Raw genomic sequence first — 24,343 nt, 5'->3', positions numbered from 1 at the left:
AGTGGCTCTTTCACGTCCCTTGTAAGTTGGATTCCTAGGTATTTTATTCTCTTTGAAGCAATTGTGAATGGGAGTTCACTCATGATTTGGCTCTCTGTTTGTCTGTGATTGGTGTACAAGAATGCTTGTGATTTTTGTACATTGATTTTGAATCCTGAGACTTTGCTGAAGTTGCTTATCAGCTTAAGGAGATTTTGGGCTGAGGACATGAACGGACACTTCTCAAAAGAAGACATTTATGCAGCCAAAAAACACATGAAAAAATGGTCATCATCACTGGCCATCAGAGAAATGCAAATCAAAACCACAATGAGATACCATCTCACACCAGTTAGAATGGTGATCATTAAAACGTCAGGAAACAACAGGTGCTGGAGAGGATGTGGAGAAATAGGAACACTTTTACACTGTTGGTGGGACGTAAACTAGTTCAACCATTGTGGAAGTCAGTGTGGCGATTCCTCAGGGATCTAGAACTAGAAATACCATTTGACCCAGCCATCCCATTACTGGGTATATACCCAGAGGACTATAAATCATGCTGCCATAAAGACACATGCACACGTATGTTTATTGAGGCACTATTCACAATAGCAAAGACTTGGAACCAACTCAAATGTCCAACAACGATAGACTGGATTAAGAAAATATGGCACATATACACCATGGAATACTATGCAGCCATAAAAAATGATGAGTTCATGTCCTTTGTAGGGACATGGATGAAACTGGAAACCATCATTCTCAGTAAACTATCCCAAGGACAAAAAACCAAACACCGCATGTTCTCACTCATAGGTGGGAATTGAACAATGAGAACACGTGGACACAGGAAGGGGAACATCACACTCCGGGGACTGTTGTGGGGTGGGGGGAGGGGGGAGGGACAGCATTAGGAGATATACCTAATGCTAAATGACGAGTTAATGGGTGCAGCGCACCAACATGGCACATGGATACATATGTAACAAACCTGCACATTGTGCACATGTACCCTAAAACTTAAAGTATAATAATAATAATAAAAAAAAGAAAAAAAATATTAGCGGCTCTACTAGGTTTCCCTCATTCAGTATTAAACCCATTTTTGAGGGCCTCAATAGACTAGACCTACAGCAGTAACTAAAATAGACCTGGGTCTTGTCCTCATGGATGTACAGGCTGGTAGAGGAAGCACACATTAAATAAACTCACAGTTAAATATAAGATTTCAAATTATTATAAGGGCCATACAGGACTCTCTCAATTCTCTACAGAGTAGACTTTTAAGATCCTAAATAATAAAATGCAGTTTAGAGAAGGTTATGTGCTTTCCCAGGGCACATATTGTTAGGTTAAAAGCTGCCACATCTTAGAAGTCCTCCCCACCCCCTGCCTATTGATTGAATTTTTTCATTAGGAAAATACAAATTATGTAAAATTAAATTTTCTGTGGTAAACCATTTGTATTTGAGACTCTTGATTTTTTTAATTACTTGAGATATGATGAATTATTTAGTGATAGTTTGAGAAGAGTGAATTGATTAAAATATTTTTAAAAAATAAGGATTAGGACCCAATGAGCTAGTAGATTAAATCAAGATTTGTTAAGAAACTCCATTTTCTATACATTCACACACTTTGTGGATTTGACTTTAATCGTAATCCTTGTTAAGACTTTAACTTTCGAGACTACATTTTCAATATTTTGTTCTCTCCTCCTTCCCTCTCACATTAACTTTCGTTTTTTCTCGCCTTTACCAGCTCTATGAAGGCCCATCTGTTGGTCTAGTGCCAGGCATGTTTGCTTGCTTGTTCTCTGAATTTGGCACAACATGACTTGTTCTGAGATGTGCCCACCTTCTGCAGTCTGGTGGAAGTATAGAATTGCAGCCAGGCTAGAACCAAGCATCAAATAATTAGATGCATTAATAATCCTATGTGAATTCATTCGTTGACCAACCTAATATTTGTTCTGGTTCTGAAAATATGTTTTGTTTGTTATGCTTTTTTTCCTAAGCATTTAAACTTGACAAGTATAAAAGCATAGAAAGTGAAGGATTTTTCTTGTACTTTTTTTGTTTTCACTTAAAACAGGTATCACAAACAGAGCCAACTTTAGTTTATGGGTAGTGACTGGGGCCAGTGTGTTCCTAGTTTGAAATGACTGTCATAATCCATTAGCAGTAACTAGTAGTGTAAATTGAGCTGATTGACGCTGCCAAATTTTAATAAAACATTCATTTCTCCAAAGCCTCACTTTTTTCCTGAAGATCAAGTGATATAAGGATCCTGATATTCTCTAATATTTACGATAGATGCACTTTGCTTATCATAAACTGCACGTGATATAGGTAGTGTTGTCATAGAGATTTTGTTGGCATTTGATTATCAATCCTGGAAAACAGGAAGAATAAAATAAAGTAAATGATGGCTGAACTTAGACTGTGTCTACATGATATGAAACAGCTAATCAACTTCCCTCATAAATTAATATGTTCATGTCTAGAGGTTAAAGGATTAGACATTAAAATAATGCAATACCTATGCTGAGTAACTGTTGTTTATTCACAGTACATAATTTCAGGCATTCATATTATAGGCCCATAAAATTTAGTGTAAGTCAATGTCATTATGATACACTGTACTGCTGTTTACTGTCTGCATAAAAATGACTCATCTGGGACTCTCATGGAATGTGTTTTCCCCTGCTCTCCCTAGTCTTTATTTGTGTGTGTATATGTGTGTATCTTTTTCCATTATGCTCAAGATTAAGTAAATACTATCGTAAACTTTGTTTCTGATTTAAAATAATCTCTTAGAGTCTAATAATTTACTTTTTGTATTTTTAGTAGAAATTTTAATTATGCCTTCTTTTATTTTTTGTTACTTTGTTAATTCAGAATATCTTTTCTATGGATATTTTATACGTATAACACATATGTTTACGTATATAAAATTTTACTCTTTTTTTCCAACTTCTTTTCTTTTAAGTGGGAAATAAAGCAGGCAATGCTTTTCTTTATTTTAATTCAACCCTAATAATGTGTAGGAGTTGAAATATGTTTTTGAAAATTCTGTCGTTCACCTCAAAATCTGAGTGAACGGAAATATAAGGCATTTTGAATTCTATTCCTCACCAAGGTGAGTTTATAGAAAGATTATATGGAAAGATAATATTATACATTACCTTAAAAGATAAATCATCCTCACAGTTGTATTATATAATCTTACCATGTTTAGTTTTTTATCTTCTCCCTCAAAGAATCCTTTATTCCTATTCCCTTGACCTATTTACTATTCTGTCACATTTGACGAAGTAGATTTTCTTCTTGAAATACTTAATTTTCTTTTCCTTTACCACATTTATCTATAGATAGTATATCATAGATATAGACATATATCTTTTATTTGCATGATAACTTATGTTTCTGTATATCCCAATCCATACATTCTCATCCTCTACCCTACCAAATGGAAGACTTGTAAGTTCCTAAAAACTTGCATATTTCAGACATTACATTTCACTTTTAGATGAGGCAATTTTTTTTATAATATGACTCTCATCCTAATAATTTCAACATGCAACTGAATTGATTATTTTCCTTTATTCACAGGAGAGAAAGAGTAGAGAAAATGGAGTACTAACTTTCCTAATATAAGGGTGTTAGTATCATTGCAATGTATCTCATAGACCAATAAAATATTTCTGCATGTGTCAAAATAAAGAAGAGGAGTGATAGATGAAGATGATGATGGTTAAAGTAAATTCAAGAAATTCTCGGCCAGGCGCGGTGGCTCACACCTGTAATCCCAGCACTTTGGGAGGCCGAGGTGGGCGGATCATAAAGTCAGGAGATCGAGACCATCCTGGCTAACACAGTGAAACTCCGTTTCTACTAAAAATACACAAAATTAGCTGGGCGTGGTGGCGGGCGCCTGTAGTCCCAGCTACTCGGAAGGCTGAGGCAGGAGAATGGCGTGAACCCGGGAGGCGGAGCTTGCAGTGAGCCGAGATCATGCCATTGCACTCCAGCCCGGGTGACTGAGTGAGACTCCGTCTCAAACAAAAAAAAAAAGAAATTCTTACTGTGATCTATTCTAAACTCTAGTTATAATATCAAAGATGTTCCATGTTCAATCTAAGAAATATTTATCTGATGACTATTAATAAATAGACACTTCCCACATTATCATTACCACAACCTAAATACATGTGTCATGTTTGGAGGAGGGAGGTGCAGGTAGGTAGTGAGAAAGGAAACACTAAGTTCTGTGTAGGTTTGATAACGTCTTTCTTTTTTGAGGAACTTATAATAAACTATATTTTGGTATATTCTGATAAGCAGATAATCAGTCTGTCTTGGATGAACGAAAGGTATCAGATTTTTACCTAAGAAGACCAAGTGGTTAAATGACTCTCTTTTAAGGTTACACAAAAAAACAGTAGTAAAGTGGAAAAGAAAATCCAGAGTTTGCTTTGGGTAAAGAGAATTGTGGGGGAATCTTCTCTGGGGCATTTGGTCTTTTACTTTTCAGCCACTCTCCTTGCAGAGTAATATTGCCAGCTTTATTTCCTCTTCTCACTCTTGTGTCTTCTGTTAACTCAGAGTAATAGAAGCCAAGTTAGAGAGCTAAGTCAAGTTAGAGAGCCAAGTGAAATAAGGGGGTAGAGGAAGCAGCAGAAAGGCCCTGGGAGCTTGCTGGATCCCAAGCAGCCCATTGCTGCCTGGCACCACAGTGATCCCTCAGGAGGGTGGCCAGAGGAGCAGGGGGTGAAACTCCACAGGGAGAAGAAATTCTGTAGCTGAACTCGGTAACAGTTTGAATGGGGCGAGAAGCCTCCTGGCCAGAAGGGAGGATGCAAATGGGGCGTGCAGACTTCATAGGCCGGCGGGGGGTGGGGGGGGCGGGAAGGGGGAAACTAAAGCCCTTTTCTTTCGCAGCTGGGAGGTGGATAGCCTCGGGCAAATTTTCAAGCCCATCTCCTCTTCCGCCTGGAAACAGACTTGGGGCCGTTGCGGGAACATGGTGGGAGTGAGACCGGCTCTTCCCTTTGCATGAGGGTTGGGTGAGGCCTGTGACTGCCAGCTTTCCCCCACTTCCCTGACAATCTGCATAACTCAGCGGAGGGAGCCATAATCCTCCTAGGTACACAACTCCAGTCACCTGGGAATCTCACCCTCAACCCCCACAGCAGCCACAGCAAGACCCGCCCAAGGAGAGTTTGAGCTCAGACACGCCTAGTCTGGCCCCTACTTCATGGTCCTTTCCTATCCACCCTGGTAGTGGAAGACAAAGGACATATAATCTTGGGAGTTCTAGGGCCCTGCCCACCGCCAGTCCCTCTCCACACTACTACAGCTGATGCTTTCTGGAAAGTTCCACCTAATGGCAGGAGGCCAACCAGCACAAAAATAGAGCATTAAACCACCAAAATTAAGAACCCTCATGGCGTCCATTGCACCCCGCTCCCCGCAACCTCCACCAGAAGAGGCGCTGGTATCCACTGCTGAGAGACCCATAGGTGGTTCACATCACAGGACTCTTTGCAGACAACCTGCAATACCAGCCTGGAGCCAGGTAGACTCACTGCGTGGCTAGACCCAGAAGAGAGACAACAAACACTGCAGTTCAGCTCATAGGAAGCCACATCCATAGGAAAAGGGGGAGAGTACCACATCAAGGGAACACCCTGTGGGACAAAAGAATCTGAACGACAGCCTTCAGCCTTAGACCTTCCCTCTGACTGATCCTACCCAAATGAGAAGGAACCAGAAAGGCAAACATGGCAATATGACAAAACAAGGCTCTTCAACACCCCCCAAAAAATCACGCTAATTCACCAGCAGTGGATCCAAACCAAGAAGAAATCCCTGTTTTACCTGAAAAATAATTCAGGAGGTTAGTTATTAAGCTAATCAGGAAGAGACCAGAGAAGAGCAAAGCCCAATGCAAGGAAATCAAAAAAATGATACAAGAAGTGAAGGGAGAAATATTCATGGGAATAGATAGCTTAAAGAAAAACAATAAAAAATTCAGGAAACTTTGGACACACTTTTAGAAATGCAAAATGCTCTGGAAAGTGTCAGAAACAGAATTGAACAAGTAGAAGAAAGAAATTCAGAGCTCAGTGACATGGTCTTTGAATTAATCCAATCCAACAAAGACAAAGAAAAAGGAAAACATGAACAAAGCCTGCAAGAAATCTGGGATTATGTTAAACGACCAAACCTAAGAATAATCGGCATAGCTGAGAAGAGAATTCTAAAAGCCTGGAAAACATATTTGGGGGAATAATCGAGGAAAACTTCCCCAGCCTTGCTAGCGACCTAGACATCCAAATACAAGAGGCATAAAGAACACCTGGGAAATTCATCACAAAAAGATCTTCACCTAGGCACATTATCATCAGGTTACCCAAAGTTAAGATGAAGGAAAGAATCTTAAGAGCTGTGAGACAGAAACACCAGGTAACCTATAAAAGAAAACCGATCAGATGAACAGCAGATTTCTCAGCAGAAACCCTACCAGCTAGAAAGGATTGAGGACCTATCTTCAGCCTCCTTAAATAAAATTATCAGCCAAGAATTTTGTTTCCAGAGAAACTAAGCATCATATATGAAGGAAGGATACAGTCATTTTCAGACAAACAAATGCTGAATTTGTCATTACCAAACCACCACTACAAGAACTGCTAAAAGGAGCTCTAAATCTTGAAACAAATCCTGGAAACACCTCAAAACAGAAACTCTTTAAAGCAAAAATCACACAGCACCTATAAAACAAAAATACACGTTAAAAACAAAAAACAGAAAACAAAAACCAAAGTACCCAGGCAAGAAAGAGCATGATGAAAGCAGCAGTACCTCACATTTCAATGCAAACATTGAATGTAAATGACCTAAATGCTCCATTTAAAAGATACAGAACTGCAGAATGGGTAAGGACTCACAAACCAACTGTCTGCCGCTTTCAGGAGACTCACCTAACACATAAGGACCCACATAAACTTAAAGGGGTAGAAAAAGGCATTTCATGCAAATGGACACCAAAAGCAAGCAGGGGGTAGCTATTCTTATATCAGACAAAACAAACTTTAAAGCAATAGCAGTTCAAAGAGACAAAGAGGGACAGTATGTAATGGTAAAAGGCTTTGTCCGACAGTAAAATATCACAATCTTAAACGTGCACCTAACACCGGAGCTCCGAATTTATAAAACAATTACTAATAGACCTAAGAAATGAGATAGGCAGCAACACAATAATAGTTGGGGACTTCAATACTCCACTGACAGCACTAGACAGGTCATCAAGACAAAAAGTCAACAAAGAAACAGTGGATTCAAACTATACCTTGGAACAAATGGACTTAACAGATATATATAGAACATTTCATCCAACAAGTACAGAATATACATTCTATTCAGCAGCGCATGGAACTTTCTCCAAGATAGAGCATATGATAGGCCATAAAATGAGCCTCAATAAGTTTAAGGAAATTAAAATTATATTAAGCACTCTTTCAAATCACCGTGGAATAAAACTGGAAATCAACTCCAAAAGGAACTTTCAAAACCATGCAAATACATGGAAATTAAATAACCTGCTCCTGAATGAGCATTGGGTCAAAAATGAAATCAAGATGGAAATTTAAAAATTCTTTGAACTGAATGATAACGACACAACCTATCAAAACCTCTGGGATACAGCAAAGGTGATGCTAAGAGGAAAGTTCATAGCCCTAAATGCCTACATCAAAGTCTGTCTTGCTGGTGTTCCAGGTGCCACTGGGGTATGAAAAAAAACTCCTGCAGCTAGCTCGGTGTCTGCTGAAACGGCCACCCAATTTTGTACTTGAAACCCAGGGCTCTGGTGGTGTAGGCACCCAAGGGAATCTCCTGGTCTGCGGGTTACAAAGACCGTGGGAAAAGCATAGTATTGGGGCCAGAATGCACTGTCCTTCATGGCACAGTCCCTCATGGCTTCCCTGCCAGGGAGTCAAGTGGTCTAGCTCAGCGGATCCCACCCCACGGAGCCCAGCAAGCTAAGATCCACTGGCTTGAAATTCTCACTGCCAGCACAGCAGTCTGAAGTCGACCTGGGATGCTCGAGCTTGGTGGGGGGAGGGGCGTCCACCATTACTGAGGCTTGAGTAGGCGGTGGTTTTCCCCTCACAGTGTAAACAAAGCTGCAGAGAAGTTCCAACTGGGCAGATCCCACCACAGCTCAGCAAAGCCGCTGTAGCCAGATTGCCTCTCTAGATTCCTTCTCTCTGGGCAGGGCATCGCTGAAAGAAAGGCAGCAGCCTCAGTCAGGGCCTTATAGATCAAACTCCCATCTTCCTGGAACAGAGCCCCTGGGAGAAGGGGGTGGCTGTGGGCACAGCTTCAGCAGACTTAAATATTCCTGCCTGCTGGCTCTGAAGAGAGCAGCTAATCTCCCAGCACAGCACTCAAACTCTGCTAAGGGACAGACTGCTTCCTCAAGTGGGTCCCTGATCCCCATGCCTCCTGACTGGGAGACACCTCCCAGCAGGGGTTGACAGACACCTCATACAGGAGAGCTCTGGCTGGCATCTGGCAGGTGCCCCTCCGGGACGAAGCTTCCAGAGGAAGGAAATGGCAGCAGTTTTTGCTGTTCTACAGTCCCCGCTGGTGATACAGGCAAACAGGGTCTGGAGTGGACCTCCAGCAAACTCCAGCAGATCTGTAGGAGAGGGGTCTGACTGTTAGAAGGAAAACTAACAAACAGAAAGGAATAGCATCAACATCAACAAAAAGAGAAACCCCAGCTGAAGGTCACCAACCTCAAAGACCAGAGGTAGATAAATCCATGAAGATGAGGAAAAACCAGCACAAAAAGGCTGAAAATTCCAAAAACCAGAACACCTCATCTCCTCCAAAGGATCACAACTCCTCACCAGCAAGGGAACAAAACTGGACTGAGAATGAGTTTGATGAATTGACAGAAGTAATTTTCAGAAGGTGGGTAATAAACTCCTCCGAGCTAGAGGAGCATGTTCTCACCCAATGCAGGGAACTATGAACCTTGAAAAAAGGTTAGAGGAATTGATTGCTAACTAGAATAACCAGAGGAATAATTTTCCTCTAGAAAGCTCTGAGAACTGATAAAATAATTCAGCAAAGTTTCCTGGTACAAGATTAATATACACAAATCAGTAGCTCTTCTATACACCAACAGCAACCAGGCAGAGAATCAAATCAAGAGCTCAACCCCTTTTACAATAGCTGCAAAAAAATATAAAACACTTAGAAATATACCTAACAAAGTAGTGGAAAGACCTCTACAGGGAAAACTACAGAACACTACTGAAAGAATTCATAGATGACACGAACAAATGGAAACACATCCCGTGCTCATGGAGGGGTAGAATTAATATTGTGAACATGACCATACTGCCAAAAGCAGTCTACAGATTTAATACAATCCCCATCAGACTACCACCATTAGTCTTCACAGAATTAGAAAAAACAGTTATAAAATTCATATGGAACCAAAAAAGAGCCCAGATAGCCAAAGCAAGACTAAGCAAAAAGAACAAATCTGGAGGCATCACACTACCTGATTTCAAACTATACTGTAAGGCCATAGTCACCAAAACAGCATGGTACTGGTATAAAAATAGGCACATAGACCATTGGAACAGAATAGAGAACCCAGAAATCCAAATCCTTAAGGCCAACTGATCTTTGACAATGCAAACGAAAACATAAAGTGGAGAAAGGGCACCCTTTTCAACAGGTGGTGCTGGGATGATTGGCTAGCCACATGTAGGAGAATGAAACTGGATCCTCATCTCTCACCTTATGAAAAATCAACTCAAGATGGATTAAGGACTTAAACCTAAGACCTGAAACTATAAAAATTCTAGAAGATAACATTGGAAAAAACCCTTCAAGACATTGGCTTAGGCAACAATTTCATGACAAGAACACAAAAGCAAATGCAATAAAAACAAAGGTAAATAGTTGGGACCTCCCACAGAGTGGGAGAAAATCTTCACAATCTATACATCTGACAAAGGACTAATATCCAGAATCTACAATGAACTCAAACAAATCAGTAAGGAAAAAACAATCCCATCAAAAAGTAGGCTCAGGACATGAATAGACAATTCTCAAAAGAAGATATAGAAATGGCCAACAAACATGAAAAAATGCTCAACATCACTAATGATCAGGGAAATGCAAATCAAAACCACAATGCGATACCACCTTACTCCTGCAGGAATGGCCATAATCAAAAAATAAAAAAACAGTGGATGTTGGCATGGATGCGGTGAACAGGGAACACTTCTACACTGCTCGTGGGAATGTAAACTAGCACAGCCACTATGGAAAACAGTGTGGAGATTCCTTAAAGAACTAAAAGTAGAACTACAATTTGATCCAGCATTCCCACTACTGGGTATCTACCCAGAGGAAAAGAACTCATTATTCGAAAAAGATACTTGCACACGCATGTTTATAGCAACACAATTCACAATTGCAAAATCATGGAACCAACCCAAATGCCCATCAATCAACAAGTGGATAAAAAAACTGATTCATATATATATATATATATACATCATATATATATATGATGGCATACTATGCAGCTATTAAAAGGAATGAATTAACAGCATTTGCACTGACCTAGATGGGATTGGAGACTATTATTCTAAGTGATGTAACTCAGCAATGGAAAACCAAACATCATATGTTCTCACTGATATGGGGGAGCTAAGCTATGAGGACGTGAAGGTATAAGAATGATACAATGGACTTCGGGGACTTGAGGGGGAAGAGTGGGATGGGGCCGAGGGATAAAAGACTACAAATATGGTGCAGTGTATACTGCTTGGGTGGTGGGTTCACCAAAATCTCACAAATCACCACTAAAGAAGTTCCTCATGTAGCCAAATACCACCTGTACCCCAATAACGTATAGAAAAATGAATAAATAAAATATTATAAGTTATATATATTTTAAATAAACAACCTAAAATGGCTTTTTATGTGCTTAAAAAAATCACAGCCATCTCAAGAACCATTAACATCAGATTCTTAAGTTTTCTGGTACCTAGCTAAGTTCTTTGATTTATATCCTGATCTAGAGTTCCTGGACAAGCTAGGCTGATGGTTGAATGAGTCATTCGTACTTGTTAATCATATTTAATTAATTTAATTTTCTAAGTGCAGTATTTCTGGATCTGTTCCATTCTCATATTCTATCCTCAACAAGCACTGCTGGTATTAAAAAAATAATTACCATGTAATCAGGAAACAGCACAAGCACACACGGTCAGATGGTGACAAATGTAGAGAAGAATAAAGATGGCAGGAAATAAGAAAGAAAACAATAAGGGTTTGTACACTTTCAGATTGTAAATCTGAACTGGGAATGGGGTTTTACTCTCTCTGAGGTCTTCCACAATGCAGGATGAATGTATTAGAGCAGCATCTCACTAAAGTGTCTTCTCCTCTCTGCCTCCCTAGTCCAAAAAGCTGTTGAAAGATAAAATGTTTACTCATCGAAGTATTTCCAGATTAGTGAATTGTACTCATTTGTGTTCATTGGCTGAAAGTTAGTGAATTAATAGGAAAATGTTAGAATTTATGGCTCACTCTTTTGAAAAATGAGTGTCATGTGAGGGGAAGAATATTAACCCAGGAATCAGGAAAATTAGATTCAAGGTCTGTCTCCACCATGGGACTCTGGGCATGCCAGTTAATTGCTTTCAGTCTAATTACCTATAAAGTGAAGTAGCTGGACTTTTAATGTGCATTTGAATGAGGACAAATGGAGTTTCAAGTAGAATGGAAGCTAAAACATTTGAAATAGTAATACTTTAAGCCTTTCCTGGATGAAAAGACTGTAGAAAAATAGTTTTGGCCTAAAAAGAAAATTGTACTTTGTTCAACAAAATTTTTGGAATATTTATTAAATGCTTACCACATGCTGATCATTGTCTTAGAGGCCTAGCTTCTTATATGTTAAGACCATATTTTTATTTCCCAATCATGTCTTTGAAGAAAGACAATCTAGGTTATGGCTGATAATGCCTCTTTATCCCAAGATTGTGTAGCAGACTTGTCACCTGATGTGATAGACTCTCCTTGGCTTCCATAACGTAAGAGTAGGCTCAAGCCCTGTGAACTCCACTGGCTTCTCAACTCATGTGCACATGGTTTATAAGGGAAAGGGTGTACTTTCTCCCTCTGGAGTCTAAAACCCTTTTTGATGGCAGGTAGGTCACTCACTATCCTAGCAAACAAAACAAAGCATTCTCATCAGAGGAGGCTTGGAGCAGAATGCCTTTATAGCAAGCCATCAGGATGTTTCTAATCATTTTCCATTTCCCCGTGTATGTGTTGCATACCTGTCTCTATTTAGGTTGCCGCAAAACCAGGCCCTAAGACAAGGACTTAGGTGCAGATGATATTTTGGGGACGATATCAAGAGGATGAGAAAGGGAGTAAGGGAAGTGGGATAGAGAAGGGAGAAGAGGCAGTGAAGAGAGCATTGGTAAGCAGGCTATGTCAGTAGGCAACTGGAGCACAGTCCTGCTGAGTACTCTCCGAGGAACAGTGTAGATTGCCCTCAGAATTAGTCCAGGGGTATTTATCCACAATCCCCATTCCCTCAACTTGAGTGTTGTCCCTGCGGATGTTAAATGCACTTCCTCCAGGCTTTCCTGAGAAATCACTTATGGTGCCAGAGCTGTCATGTAGACAAGTAGAGAGACAAAGAAAGTTGAGCTAGAAACTGTCAGATTCTATAATGAGTTTCCATGATGGCTGCAGGGTAATTCAGAGGGCGATCTAGAGCATATGGGGCAAGGCATGAAAAGCACCTCTGAAAAATCCTGTCTCCAAATATGTGTAAAAATAAGTTAGCACAATATGGATGTGAACTTTCTTAGTACTGTTCATGGATATAGCAAATCCATTTTTAGTTAAAAAAAAAAAAAAAAAAAAAAAAGATCCCTGGCTAACCATGTGGAAAATAAGCAATAAAAATTGGAGATTCATGCTAACAAATGATGAAAATATATTTTCTTGAATATTATTATCCTTTTTTCTTTGTATAATTCACAAATAATTTTGTCCTGTTACAGGAATCTGAAAAATACATCATTAATGTATTTATTTATGCCTTCAACCAATATTTACTATATCATTGCTGTACATTCAAAGATCTGTAAGCTATAATTATTGTCACTGAGAAGTTTGTATTATAGCTAAGGATATAGACACACAGCTAGTTACAGTGCAGCAAAATGAAAGCCAAATTAATACACTGTAGGAACACAGGAAAATGAGTGATTAATTCTACCTAGGGATTGAAGGGGACACAAACATGATTTTTGTTGTGTTTTTTATTTTTATTTTTGTTGTGTTTTTTTTTTAAAGTTTCTTTAAATGGAGTTGTTTCGTGTGCAGAAACATGGTACATCAAATACTAATACAACCTTTGGTGTTAGATCTGGGTTTGAATCCAAACCCAACACACCTACTCTCTGTGTAAACTCCACAAGCTACATAACTTCTCAGGTCCCCAGTGATTTGGAAATCAGGAATTATAATACCTCCCGAATGTGATTAAATGAGAAATCATGTATGATTCAGGCCCGTGGGAGCAACTACATCTGTGTTCACTTTCCTTCTGCTCCCTGTGTGCTGCGGTTTATAAAGTCCCAGGCATTTGTGGAAAGTAGAAACATCTCGCCGTTAATCCACCTTCTTTACCCTATACCCATCGATCCAGGATTTGAGGCATCCTCTGGAGACATAAAATTGCTGTAATACCCTTATTTTATGCATGTCTCTATTTTCAAAATTCAGGAAAGAATCAGGATGGTGTTCTTCTTCTAGCTTGTACATGTTATAGTAGTGCCCTTCACTTTGGTATTAGATATGTTCTTTTCATCTTAGATTTATGTCAAGGAGAAAAGACCTCAATGACCTTAGGATGATAAGATCTAATATAGCCTCCTTAGACGGTGGGGGATCTGTAGCTAAATATGCCCCATGTGGCATGACTTGTAGTTTACATCAAAAGATTGTCAAATCCTTTTGTCATGCTTCCTGAATCAGATGTGAATTTAAGGTTCTGTGGTAATTAGTGGAAATTTCATCTTCATGGTTTGTAAAGTATCAGCAACTAAGGTTTCAGGTGCCTCAGGACATCTGTAGAAATATGAAAACATTATTTCCTTGCCTTCCTTTTTCTGAATTATATGTTTCGCTGAAAGGTAAGGAGAAGAAATGGAGGCACTGTTAATGAGTTGAAATAGCATGAAATCCAGGGATGTGTCCCAGAAAATAGACTTTCTGTGCCAATAAAGCAGAACTTTGTCCCCAGTATATGTGAGTTTGAAAGTAACACCAGTCTGGCTGATTCTGGGTAGACTATTGTAACATTGTAGAAGTGCCCAGGTCTTAATTCACTCTTTACACACACTGGTAGCATGCACTCTGCCAGGGACCAGAGATACACAGTATGACTTACACCATTTTCAGGGAACTTATGGTCTCTTTTGCTTATCTTTAAAAGCATATGCTGTGACCTGTCTTGAAAGGTTGCTTGAAGATGAAATAAGACAGCAAAGTGCCAGCCACAAAAGATGTGAGGAAGTTCTATTTTCCTCTTCTCAGATTTACATTTATTCTTCTCTATGAGTTCACTATCCAGGCTCTCATCACTTGGCCATGGTTCTTCTGAAAAAATTTTCCCTCACCACAGCATTTCAACTAGATTTACATTTATTCTTCTCTATGAGTTCACTATCCAGGCTCTCATCACTTGGCCATGGTTCTTCTGAAAAAATTTTCCCTTACCACAGCATTTCAACTAGATTTACATTTATTCTTCTCTATGAGTTCACTATCCAGGCTCTCATCACTTGGCCATGGTTCTTCTGAAAAAATTTTCCCTCACCACAGCATTTCAACTTAAGTCTCCTTCATGGCTTTTCCTACTCCATTTGAACCTTAATGGTGGTGCTTTCTAGGTCTTGGCTTGCATCTCTACTCAGAGACCTATTCCAGTCCCATTAGGCCAATGACCATCTACATGTTAAAGAAGACCTAATCTGTAGTTGCAGGTCAGAACTCCTCTGCCATACACACTCATATGTTCAACTGCCATACACACTCATATATTCAACTCCACGATAACTTTGGAGGTACTTCTAGTTCAAGCATCCACAATAGATTGGAATTGTCACAATTCTTAATTCCCAAAGAGAAAAAGATCAAAGTGAACCTACCCTAGCCCGAGCATTTGAGGGCAGGGGACTTGACAACACTGTAGAGGGATGCACAGAGGATTTTCCTGCCTTAAATCTCAACTTCCTCAATTGAGCCTTCATTATCTCTGCCTCTAAACTTTCTGAAACAAAATCAATTATGTCTCGTCTTGACATAAATGATTTAATGTGTCCTACAGCTTTCAGCAAAGTTCAAAGTCCAGAGCCCTTTGTGGCTTTTGTTCATCTTTGCACTGCTTCATGTCCAACCACTGCCCTACACAAGGGTATATAAAGAAGGGTATGTAAAGCTACAAGCTTCCTAACTTTTCAGGGCATCAGTGATCTGGAAATCAGGAATTATAATGAGGCACAAAGATGAGATGTATAAGGTATAAAAAGGTACATGTACCTCCTGCTACATGGAACCTCCTGTACTTCTGGCAATGACTAAAGCTAATCCAAGCTTCAGTGCCTTCATGTGTGCCATTCTCCCTAGCTGAAATAGCTAGCTTAACCTAAAAGACTTCCAAACTTAGGTCACACGTCATCTCCCTGAACCCAGGGGCCAATGTAAACGTTCACCTTCTGGCCTCCTTTAGCACTCTGAGTGGATATCTATGAATAGTTATTTATTACATTACAACTGCAGCTGTGTCTATTTCCTCCAAAAGACCATACACATACTAAAAGTGCCCCCTTGCAATATTCCCCAGGGAGAACCAGCTAGATTTTAGTTACTACTGACAGTTTTGTTTTTATTCTGTTCATATCCAGAGTCGTAGCATGATGTAGAAGGGGAATGAGTCACTCTCTGATCGTGTGAGTCTTCGTTAATTAGTCTGCAGACATGACCTTAGGAAAATAAAAGCCACAACATTCAAGCTTTGAGAAGAGGATTTTTCAAAAATGTTGCCGTTAGTTCTGACCTTTAGAATTAGAATTAGTGACAGGCTATAATGACATGTCTAATGATTTATAATATTGGATAGGTTTTCATAATTTTATTTATTTATTTTTCCCTTCTTGAGGAGAATGAGGTCTTGCTATGTTGCCCAGGCAGGTCTTAAACTCCTGGGCTCAAGCTATCTTCCCACCTCTGCCTTCCTAAGTGTTGGGATTACAGGCATGAGCCACCAGTCCCAGCCATAGATTTAATTTGGATGTCAACACTGAAGATTTCCATAAAGTATTCTTCAAGTCATATCTCTTTCTCTTGGTTCCTTCTTTCTGAGGGTAGGTGAAGATCTAAGTTAGTGAGTTCTGTTCAAGTTTGTGATTATGCTTCCTATGGCTGATAGAATTGCAGGATTTCAAATGCTATTAAGCTACTCCATGCAGAGACAAATAGTCTAATGACCTGCCATTCATGGCAGGGAGAAAAATGAACAGTGTTTCTCGCTAGAACATCTTCATTTATTTTGATAAGATCATTTCTTACTGGACAGATTAAACCTTAGAGAACTACATATAAGGTTCTCCTATTTCTATTTTTGAAAAAACGCTCAGTACCAGAAAATATAGAAAATGTATAAAGTAGATTTAACTGTGAAATTTCAACTTTAGTTTCCAGCATAGAATTACCAGCCTCCTCCTGGATTCTTCTAATGATCCCTCTGTAACGTCCCTAAGTCTCTTCCCTCAGCTGCTTATCCAAAAGTGTAATCATTTATCTAAGACTGTTTGCAAGGACCAAATTTAGTCCTCAGGCATGCCTTCTTTAGAAAGTGCAGAGTTTTTACATTTGTTAAATTACACATTAAAGTCCAGATTTCCAGAGATGGCATTGCCTGTTGGAGATGATGTATGTCTTTTCCCGTTCCCTACATTCCCTGCTGCTCCACATAACCTGGCCTCATGTAGGCCTTTGAGGTCGTGCCACCTGTCCTAAGGAATCAACATTCGATTAGCATTCTACTTAGAACTTTCACCATATATGTCCGTTCTGGGCTGGGTTGAAAAGAAAGCTGGCAATTAGAATGGCTCTGGTTTTAGGAATAGCTAGTTGTTATGTCAACAGCTATGGACATTCATAGAATCTTCAGTTTCATTTTTTATCCCCAAGACCTTCATTTCACATTAAAAGAATTCTTTCTGAGGCTATGTGTACAAGGCTGCTATTTGCCACCCCTTACAATCCCTTTTTACCAACTAACAGGGAGTTATGTCAAAGCTAACTTCAGAATCAGAATCAGACAATCTAATAATGTTGCTAGAATTAACTGAAATATCATAGTTAATCTACTCTAATGTGACTAAGTCATAGAAGCTTATTTTTTATTATTATTTTATCTGGCATTAGACAGACCTGGAATCAAATTTCTTGTTTCCTGACCACTTGTGCTACCTTGAGTAATTTACGCAGACACTCTAAGTCTCAACTTTCTTATTTGTAGATGGCATGATACTTTTCAGGGTTGTGTTTGTTCCCCATTCTTACCCATCTCAGTGAGTGATACTACTATCCCTCTAGTTGCTCAGGCCTCAAATCCAGGATTTTGGCCAGGAATCTTTGATTCTCCTTTTATCTGTACTCCTCACATCCATTTCTCATGCAAGTCTTAGCACTAAAGCTATGGTTCCTGAATAGCCTGGAGCCACAGGGCACCCTTCACAGGAGACCACAGGATATTTTAAATTTTCAAGCAAAATAATGACATAGATGTACTACTACTGTTAAGTAGTATGTACCTTATAAAGTGGAACTGCTAGGTAATTTAGACCTATGTGTGCTATGAAAAAAATTACTGAGACACCAAGGGCGCCATGAAGCAAGAAAGTATGGGAACCTCTGCTCTATTATTTAGCATATATCCTTCCTATATTTATCTTCGTTTCACTGCTGCCATCTGCCCAAGTCACTGTTGCCTCTCATCACTTACTGCAATATGCAATAGTTAGCCTTCCAACTGGTCTTCCTGCATCCATGCTCATCCTTCATAAGCCATGTTCCACAGAGCAACCATAATGAACTTTGAGAAATGTAGATAAGGTCATAGCTTTCCATCACAGTTTATTCTTATTTATTTATTGTTAGACAGGGTCTCACTCTGTCGCCCAGGCTGGGGTGCAGTGGTGCCATCTCAGCTGACTGTAACCTCTGCCTCCCAGGTTCAACTGATTCTCCTGCCTCAGCTTCCTGAGTAGCTGAGATTACAGGCACATGCCCCCACATGTGGCTAATTTTTGTATTTTTTTGGTAGAGAGGGTTTCACCATGTTGGCCAGGCTGGTCTTGAACTCCTGACCTCAAGTGATCCACCTACCTCAGCCTCCCAAAGTGCTGGGATTACAGGCTCCATTACACTTTAAATCAACCTGACTTTTCACATGGTCCACAGACTCTGCCTGCTTGTCCCCTATCTTCTCCATCATCCCACCCCCACCTTTATCCCCTGGTTCATTAAGACTTAACTGCCCCAGCTTTTTTCTTTCATCTGTTTCTCAAAATCTCCAGATTTGTTCTCAACTTAGAGACTTTTCAGTCACTTTCCCTTCTGCTAGAACGATCTTCCTCTGTATCTCATTGTGACTGGTTCCTTGTCACTTGCGTCTGAATTTAAACAGCACACCTCAGATAGGCCTTGACCCTGTTTGGAACAGCCACCTTTTCCCATCAATATCACATCAATCCATTTTTTTCCCATCATATTTATCACTGGCTAAAGTTCTGCTTATTTATTTGTTTATTAACCCCCATCTTTATTGTTAACCTTTGAACTGTCTCCAGCACACAGTAGGCACTCAAAAAATACTGGTTGCATGAGAAACGCAGACAACTGCTTCGTCTATTTCCCTTTTCTGTAACCAGATGTTGACGTTGATGATTGTGCTTCTGTTGCTCCTTTTTTATAGTGAAGTCTTGCTGAAATTTTAAAAGATGAGGAACTAGGTGTTTAGGGGTCATTTTAAGCATTGGATCATTTATTCATATTGCTTTAGTGGTCAAAAAAAGAAGTGTAGTACTATTGTACTGTACTTTATTTGAAGTGCCTGATTCTCCCATATCCTTAGTAAACTGATTAAATAACTGGAAAAAATATCCATTTTCTATTTCCTACTTTACTGGAGCAATATATAGTAAAATGAAAATCACCCTGTATACTACTCATTCCATTAAAACACCGAACCGAAAGCTGAAAGCAATGTGTTGCAAGAGTCTTAAGGTTTATTTTTTCACCTTTTCTAGGAAATGAATGAACTAGATTGCCAAGTTATATTGTGCAAGGTCTGTTTTCAGTTTGGGGAGATGAAATAAAAGAACAGCTACAAGAGTAACAAAATAAAGGTCTTGAATGGGTTCAATAAAACTATGATATTAGGATAATATACTATTACGTAAAATGAATTAAAATTATAATACTATTTTAGTAATTAGTATAAAATCAAAACAACTAAATTTGGATATTTATTTACAATTTTGGATATTTACATTCTGACCATTTGTTTTGTGGGAGGGTGTTTTTTCTTTCATTAGGTTTTACAGAGTCCATTCCTAACGTACTAGTTGGCTTAAATTTAAAAGTTAAATTGGAATTTACAAGCTCAGTTGAAATTGGGAATCATTTTCCAATAGTGTGTGGCACTTTAAGCTGGTGAACAAAATCCTCTTTTGCCTTACCATATCTGAAATATAAAATCAACCTATCATTGCTATCATAGAACCTCCCAAATTACAACTCTAAGATTTACAGTGTATTTTCTCCCGACCCCAGCATTCTTATAGCATCAGCTTCAGAGGAGAGTAGAATAAAGGAACAGAGATACTCAGGAGGCCCACACGTCTCTAGGTGCAGGTGCAGGTGCAGGTAGGTGCCAGCCAGTGCTGGCAGCTGAATAGGGGTGTTGGAAAGGGAGTGGCAACAGCAGAGGCATTGGTAAGGGCAGCTAGTTGTGTTAATGAGAGCTCTGGTCTCATTTAGTAGCAGGCATTAGTAGTAGTACTCATTTAATGGTAGGGCATTTGTTTTGCCCTTGATAAGGGAAGAAAGAAGTAGATGATGCTTATAGTGGTTCTGACAGCAACTGTTAGAGATGGAGGGGGTGCAAGATTGTTTCTCTGTATCAGTGGTTAGTAAGCTGTATGTTTGGACATATTGTTATCTCTAATTTGAATATTTTAGTGGACAATTCAAATGATTTCTAAAGTCAGAAAAGCTGAAATGACTGGGGCTTCTCAGAATGAATCATACAAAAATTCAGTATTTATTAACATATTTATTAGAAGGCCGATTTGTGAATTAATTTGGTTATTAAAATTATATTGCTCACTTAGTTTGCGTGTATATAATGTGTCAAGGACCAGATAAAAAATGTTGGTAAGCTATTTATTTTAATTGTAGAGTATGAATCAAATTGCTTGACTGATTTGGAGATTGATCTGTTAAAGCACAGTGAAATGAGTTTGCCTAATTTGCTGACTTTAAGGTTTTTTCATTAAACAATAAATGATGTTCTGAAGTCAGAATATTTATGTGGCAGTCACAGTCTTGTTTTAAGGGTATTTATGTTTTTATTTTGAATTTATTTTTTATCACAGTATTACATACACAAAAGTCAGGATACTATAAATCTTACTGTGAAAGGCAGTTGTCCCTGCCCCTCCCTTTCCCACCTCAAGTTCTGCTTTCCAGAGGCAATTACTTGCACTTCTTTTAGATTTTTCTTTCAGTATTAACAACTGTATTTTTAAATGAAAAATATGTATAATTTTTGAAATTCTGCACTGACTTTTCATTATGGAAGATGAAATGCTTCTTCCAACACTACTCCCCCACAATACACACATTCACATTCACACATTCTACCTGCCCCTGATATATCTCAAGTTTCGGATTGATTAATATATTCCATTTTCATTATGATGATGATGGAAATATTGTTCCCCACTGAGCAGCTCGGTGCACTGTGATTACATTTACTCTGGTGTGTGCTGTGAGTCTTCTGTTTGCTCCTCCGCAGCGCTTCCCCCTCCTCCACCTTGCTGCCTACAACCCATGATCCTGGCCTGGTGAAATGGCTCATACAGTTATACCAGGATTTTTTTCTCTCTGCTATAGTAGTAAGTAGGTGCCACATTCTTTTTTTTTTTTTTTTTTTTTTTTGGAGACGAAGTCTCACCCAGGCTGGAGTGCAGTTGTGCAATCTCCGCACACTGTAACCTCTCTGCCTCCCGAGTTCAAGTGATTCTCCTGCCTCAGCCTCCTGAGTACCTGGGATTACAGGCATGCACCACCACGCCTGGCTAATTTTTGTATTTTTAGTAGAGACAGGGTTTCACCATGTTGGCCAGGCTGGTCTCGAACTCCTGACCTCAGGAGATCTGCCCTCCTTGGCATCCCAAAGTGCTGGGATTACAGGCGTGAGCCACCACACCTAGCCCAAGTGCCACATTCTTTAACTTGCTCAGTGTTCAGTGTACCCCTCACTAATTCTTTCTGCACACTTTTCAGTGGAGCCGTAAAGCCTCTTCCTTTACGGTTAAACCTAATGAGAAACATCCATAATCCATCCTGTGATTCTGCTCTTCTTACAGAACTTTCTCCTGCAGCCTCCAGTATCCTGCCTGCCTCTCCCATCTGGTTGCACCCTGAGGGACAGCTGTAGAGATGCTTTTTACCGCTCTCTCTTGTGGCTGAGTTCTGTTTCCTATATTCCGTGTCTTTTTTTTTTTTTTTTTTGAGATGGACTCACTCTGTCGCCCAGGCTGGAGTGCAATGGCTTGATCTCGGCTCACTGCAACCTCTGCCTCCGGGTTCAAGCGATTTTCCTGTCTCAGCCTCCTGAGTAGCTGGGATTACAGGTGTCCACCACCACACTTGGCTAATTTTTGTAGTTTTAGTAGAGACGGGGTTTCACCATCTTGGCCAGGCTAGTCTCGAACTCCTGACATTGTGATCCACCCGCCTCGGCCTCCCAAAGTGCTGGGATTATGGATGTGAGCCACTGCGCCCAGCCTCCCATGTCTTCTTTTTAGGCTGACTTCATCTTTATAATGATTCTTACTCTGTACTAGTTTTCTGTGAAAAGTTCAATGAGAATTAAACACTATTGAGACCATGAAACTCTTTATTCAGTCGCCAGACTTGCGTTGTTTTTCTCCCTCGGAATTTTTAATGCCATAAACTTTCATTTTCTTGCCACTGCTTGCTGCTGGCCTTCACCGTGCCTGCCATCCTCCTGTCTGCAATCCTGGACATTCATTGTCTCCGGACGGGATACCTCTGTCTCCTCCCCACGTGTGGGGAGGGTAAAGGGTCTTGGCAGTGGAGTTGGGGGAGGCATCTTGTTGATTGTTACAAGGATTGTCAACCAGTCCTTTTGATAATTACTTTCTGAGATATTAGGTACCTCCAATTCTTAAGCCTTTCCAGAGTCTGCCATACACATCATGTGCTTCTTGCTGGCTTTAGCTTGTTGTGATTAGGTTTTAGTTCTGCTGTGTTAAGCCAGTCACCACTTGTCTATCCTCTTTCCACTGTCCAAAGCTTCCAGTCTAATGTTCTTTATCTTTGCGTATAAACTTTAATTACTTTATAGTCATTTTAGTGGAGCGTGTGAGGAAATAAAGCTGCTGGGTTTAACCGAACATCTTTCATAAGCCATTTAAAAATCTTGAGACAAGAAACAGGCAAGTTTGTCATTGAAATGCTTTTCTGAAATAAAAATGTTACTTATTTTTTAACCAGTTATGCATTTAATATCCTTAATTTTTTAAGATTTTAGTGTTTTAACTCTGTGCAGTAGAGCATCTAGCATTTTAGCTCTATTTTCTTTATTCCTCATGTTCTAAAAGAAGCACTCTTGATCCCACCACTCACACAAAAAGTGCAATCAGAGCCTGACCGGAGGGTTGGCAGGCTCTCAAATTGAGTAAGTACATTTGCATGTTAGAAGGAACAGGATTTACTTTATAGAATTCTCTGATATGAATAAGATTAATATTTTTCACCCAATCCAGTAAGCAACAATTGGGCCAAAGCATAACTTATATTAGTGCTGTTGAAGTTAAGATGTTTTGGTTTTTTCAAGAGCACGGGACATGTATTATTTTTTGACTATTGAAGTACAAGATATTATTCAAGTAAAACATTTTTCCCTTTTCAAAATAATGTCGCTATAGGAAAGATTTCAAATGAAGTAACATAAGTATCAACTCTTAAATATATATCAGGACTTTGATATTGGAAATGTAATTCGTTTCCTGCAACATGAATACTTCATACCAAGCTTATAATTATACAGATAATTTAATTTATACTCTAATGTTTTGGGTTCCAGTTCATTTGAAGTTAATTCATTTAATTATTTGTGTTTTGGGTACTTCATGGGCATGTACCATTTATCTTAAATGCTTTCCTTCCACAGGAGCTCAATAAGTGTTGATATAAAAACAATCGTGTATCTCTGGCATAGTATTTTGAACATAGTAAAGCTTAATAGACTTGTCAAATTAATTAAAGCATATCCTGTAGCTTTTGTGAATGCCTCTTAAAATAAAAATTTCTGAATATGAAATAAACCAGATTTAACCAAGTTACTATAGCATTGCATAAAAACTTCTTGGTTTTGAAAAGATGTTTTGACAGTAACAATAGCAAATAATATATTTTTTCTCGTTTGATATGTTATTGTTTAAAAAAGATAAATTCTAACCTAATGTAGACCACATATAATGAACATGCAATTTGGAGTATTAAACATTTTATTAATTGTAATAGATTATGAAATCCTGAACTCACTTGTATTGTTACGTATTTAGTATTTTATATTGTAAATGACATTTGAGGAAAAAAAACCTCAAGAATATGCTTTGACTAATATGTTTATATTCTTTCCAGGAAACTTCATATGACTCACCAATTTTTAGTTTAGTTTTTGATCTCTATTCTATACCTAGAAAATTTTAAATTCCTTAAGTATTTTGGTGTCAGGAATCAAAGGTAGAAGCAAACTTGCAGAGGTCGATTCTCTCAAATTCTATAAAATGTACAAAATGTGGTGGAGCATTTCATAAAAGGAATGGGTGTGGACTCAGAAGCACCAGGCCATTTGATTATGATACATGAACTATAGACGTATGGCTGACAAGAATCTTATCTGTTTA

The 24,343-nt window shown here is 39.1% G+C and overlaps 1 protein-coding gene across 1 annotated transcript in view; it reads left to right on the top strand.

Moving 5' to 3' along the window:
* SLC2A13 (solute carrier family 2 member 13) overlaps positions 1-24,343 on the top strand; it is a 367,606-nt gene that overhangs the window by 166,200 nt on the left and 177,063 nt on the right. The gene's annotated exons all lie outside the window — the stretch shown is intronic.

This window comes from Hylobates moloch, unplaced genomic scaffold (genome assembly GCF_009828535.3).
Source record: "Hylobates moloch isolate HMO894 unplaced genomic scaffold, HMol_V3 SCAFFOLD_13, whole genome shotgun sequence".
NCBI classification, from domain to species: Eukaryota; Metazoa; Chordata; class Mammalia; order Primates; family Hylobatidae; genus Hylobates; species Hylobates moloch.
This window is presented reverse-complemented; position numbering and strand designations above follow the sequence as displayed.